The sequence below is a fragment of the Penaeus vannamei genome, chromosome 23 (assembly GCF_042767895.1).
Source record: "Penaeus vannamei isolate JL-2024 chromosome 23, ASM4276789v1, whole genome shotgun sequence".
Taxonomy (NCBI): Eukaryota; Metazoa; Arthropoda; class Malacostraca; order Decapoda; family Penaeidae; genus Penaeus; species Penaeus vannamei.
In genome coordinates, this window is record NC_091571.1 from 18,208,010 (window position 1) to 18,213,009 (window position 5,000).

Sequence of the window (5,000 nt, forward strand, 5' to 3'; positions counted from 1 at the left end):
ATTGAAGTCACAGAGAGCTTTACATACCTTGGTAGTGTAGTTCATAACTCTGGGCTGTCAGACCATGAAGTCAGCAGACGGATTGGCCTGGCAGCAGGGGTCATGAACTCTCTCAACAAGAGTATTTGGAGATGTCGGTACCTGTGCAGAAGGACCAAGCTTCGGGTTTTCAAGGCCCTGATAATGCCAGTTTTGCTATACGGTAGCGAAACCTGGACATTGTCCTGTGCCTTGGAGGCTCGTCTTGAAGCCTTTTGCAATAGGTCCTTGCGCCAGATCATGGGGTACTGTTGGCGGGACCATGTGTCCAACCAACGGTTGCACCGTGAGACTGGCACAAGCCCTGTTATCTGCACAATCCGTGATCGCCAACTCAGGCTATACGGCCACCTGGCTCGCTTTCCTCAGGATGATCCTGCCCATCAGGTCGTCTCTATTCGAGACAACCCTGGGTGGAGGAGGCCTGTGGGACGACCGAGGAAGTCATGGCTTGGGTAGATCGACCAAACCTGCCGTGAAGAACTAGAGATGGGCCGAGTCCCTGCCTGGCGTCTAGCCATGAGGGATCCTCGTAGGTGGAAGCGAAGGGTGGATGCGGCTATGCGCCCCCGTCGGCGTCAGCCCCCATGATGATGATGATGATATATGTATATGTATATACATATATATATATATATATATATATATATATGTATATATATATGTATATATATATATATATATATATATATACATATACATATATATAGATATGTATGTATATATATGTATGTATATATATATATATATATATATATATATATATATATATATATATATATATATAATATTATATATATATATATTATATATATCATATATATATATATATATATATATATATATATATATATATATATATATATATATATATATATATATATATATATATATATATATATATATATATATATATATATATATATATATATATATATATATATATATATATATATATATATATATATATATATATATATATATATATATATATATATATATATATATATACTTATATTGTAAAACATTTTACCCATGTCTAAACACTCAAGCGTCGCCCCTCCCTTTCTACTGTTGCCATACATATGATATACTATTTACCTTTACATATACACCCTCTATAATTATACTAGTCCACACATACCAAACGGTCTGCCCAACACAACAGCGGATGCGACATTCCGTTGGTCTTCTGCCTTGTGAAATCGCGCTGTTAACACATATGCATCCTCTCTCTCTCTCTCTCACTCACTGTGTAGACCTATGTAAAAGAGGCTCGCTTGGAGGCGACAGACAGCCAATTGCTACCTGGTTGGTCTGATCCTCTGTCCACCAGCTGTATCTCTCTCCTGTCAGTAAACTTGTTATAAGCTGCCCAAGACGTCTGCTGATCCTTCGCCACTACCAAGATCGCCTGTTCCTACCAGACACGATTGTCTGCATTCTGACTGTATTTCGGCCATGTCACACACACACACACACAAACACACACACACACACACACATATAGATAGATAGATAGATATAGATATCATATTATATATATATATATATATATATATATATATATATATATATATATATATATATATATATATATATATATATATATGTATGTATGTATGTACACACACACACACACACACATTATACACATGTTAGGCAGGCAGACTGTGGGTCTGTCTGGGTTGGCGACCGCTAGTACTTGGACTGGGAGCTGGCGTTGCCTGTCCCGTCTGCCATGGGTAGTCCAGCAGATTTCAGCCCTCAGATGCTTGCTGCATGGATCGTCTAGCAGGGGATCATGATTTTCATTATTCCTTGGTGTGCAGGACTCAGTAAGTGGCCAAATCATCTATGATCCTATTGGAGTGTGGGAATGTTGGGCTACGTACTTTGAGCAGTTGTATCAGGTTTATCCACCAACAGTTAACTTAGATGCAGGTAGTGTCGCAATCCCTTTGCTGGACCAACTCACCTGCGTACATCCAGACTCCCTGACTGAATTAAGACATTACACTGCTAAATATACCAAGATGCCCTCTCACACCCTTGTGAGATGTATGAGAGACCACATGTTAAGGCACCAGAGGCCCGAGTATTCTGTATTTACACCTGGCATTTCCAAAATAGACAGTATCCTGGCACAACTCATTGTATGGCGCTGTCGTGAGTTCGAGCATTGGCTGCTCGCAGCTTACATCGATCCCAAGAAAGCATTTGATATGATGTATCAGGAATCACTCCGGGAGATCCTGAGACTGAGAATAATAATCCCAATATGGATTATTGGATTAACAGTAAGCCTGTATTTAGGGCTGAAAGTGCTGTGAAATGTGGTGGGGGCCTGTCGAGCTTCTTCCTTGTTAGTTCAGGAGTGAGGCAAGGCTGAGTCCTTGCACCAGCACTTTTGAACACTTGCATGGACTGGATACTGGGCAGAGCTACTGTGCATAGTCATTGTGGAGCAAATCTGGGCAATATCAAGGTTACCGACCTTGACTCTGCTACGTTGCTGCTAGTCTACCTGTCTCTGGAAACCCTAGTGGTGGCTCCAGGTACATTTAGCAATGAAGCAAAGGCCTTGGATCTAGAGGTCTCCTGGACCAAGACCAAGATCCAGAACTTTGGGGGCCTGCTATGAGAACCTGTTTGGTCGGAGAATACTTATGGCGAGGACGTTGAAGTCACAAAGAGCTTTACATATCTTGAGGGCTTTAGGATACTATGTTGTGGGGAAACCATGTCGCGGACGTAATGTTACCACCTTGGGGTGCGACACAGCTTCCGTTTCGCAAGTGGATAAAATGTTGCGGGGATGACATGTTAATACGATGAGATTCACTGTCGACAAACAATGATTTATTATATAGAACATATAATAATGATGGTATCAGACATATAAACCATATTATACTTCTTTCTCTTGGTATTAGTAAAATATTTTTGTGATGAGTATAACCTTATTGGTCTGTGAGGATCACCATTACTTTACCTATTTGCTCCAGATATTGCAAATCTACAAGGATATGTTTATTTTTTTACAATAAGTGACTTGATCCTCTTGACGGCGTCTATAGTTGGTACTGAATGATCCCAGCCGACTTTGACTAGTGTAGAATGTGTTTACAATATGCGTGATGGGCTCAACTGTTGAGGTAGCACGTTTCTTCATGGCTGCCAGTATCTTCTCCACGTGTCTTCCCAAGGACAGCAGGAGGGTTTTTTTTTTACCACAATTTCCCCATTAACGGCGTGAATCCTGACACCACAGGTTCTGTCATAGCACCTCCATATCAGTTTGTCGTGATAATCCATTTCTTTTGTAAAGATACCAATAACTCAGTAAGTGGCGAAATCATCTATGATCCTATTGGAGTGTGGGAATGTTGGGCTATGTACTTTGAGCAGTTGTATCAGGTTTATCCACCAACAGTTAACTTAGATGCAGGTAGTGTTGCAATCCCTTTGCTGGACCAATTCACCAGCGTGCATCCAGACTCCCTGACTGAATTAAGGGGGTAATCTCTAGGCTGAAGAGTGGTAAAGCAGCATGTATCTGTAGCATCCTAGCTGAATTGTTAAAGGCTAATGGTGAAGCTATATCATGGGGTTTGCATGTTGTCCTGGCTGCCATCTGGCAGACTGGTATCATTGCCCATGACCTGCTGAAGGGTGTGGTCATCGCTCGCTGGAAAGGGAAAGGGAGTTAATGGGACTGCAAAAATCACTGAGACATTACACTGCTCAATATACCAAGATGCTCGCTCACACCCTTCTGAGATGTATGAGAGACCACATGCTAAGGCACCAGAGGCCCGAGTATTCTGTATTTACACCTGGCATTTCCAAAATAGACAGTATCCTGGCACAACTCATTGTATGGCGCTGTCGTGAGTTCGAGCATTGGCTGCTCGCAGCTTACATCGATCCCAAGAAAGCATTTGATATGATGTATCAGGAATCACTCCGGGAGATCCTGAGACTGAGAATAATAATCCCAATATGGATTATTGGATTAACAGTAAGCCTGTATTTAGGGCTGAAAGTGCTGTGAAATGTGGTGGGGGCCTGTCGAGCTTCTTCCTTGTTAGTTCAGGAGTGAGGCAAGGCTGAGTCCTTGCACCAGCGCTTTTGAACACTTGCATGGACTGGATACTGGGCAGAGCTACTGTGCATAGTCATTGTGGAACAAATCTGGGCAATATCAAGGTTACCGACCTTGACTCTGCTACGTTGTTGCTAGTCTACCTGTCTCTGGAAACCCTAGTGGTGGCTCCAGGTACATTTAGCAATGAAGCAAAGGCCTTGGATCTAGAGGTCTCCTGGACCAAGACCAAGATCCAGAACTTTGGGGGCCTGCTATGAGAACCTGTTTGGTCGGAGAATACTTATGGCGAGGACGTTGAAGTCACAAAGAGCTTTACATATCTTGAGGGCTTTAGGATACTATGTTGTGGGGAAACCATGTCGCGGACGTAATGTTACCACCTTGGGGTGCGACACAGCTTCCGTTTCGCAAGTGGATAAAATGATGCGGGGATGACATGTTAGTACGATGAGATTCACTGTCGACAAACAATGATTTATTATATAGAACATATAATAATGATGGTATTAGACATATAAACCATATTATACTTCTTTCTCTTGGTATTAGTAAAATATTTTTGTGATGAGTATAACCTTATTGGTCTGTGGGGATCACCAATACTTTACCTATTTGCTCCAGATATTGCAAATCTACAAGGATATGTTTATTTTTTTACAATAAGTGACTTGATCCTCTTGACGGCGTCTATAGTTGGTACTGAATGATCCCAGCCGACTTCGACTAGCGTAGAATGTGTTTACAATATGCATGATGGGCTCAACTGTTGAGGTAGCACGTTTCTTCATGGCTGCCAGTATCTTCTCCACGTGTCTTCCCAAGGACAGCAGGAGGGTTTTTTTTTTTAACA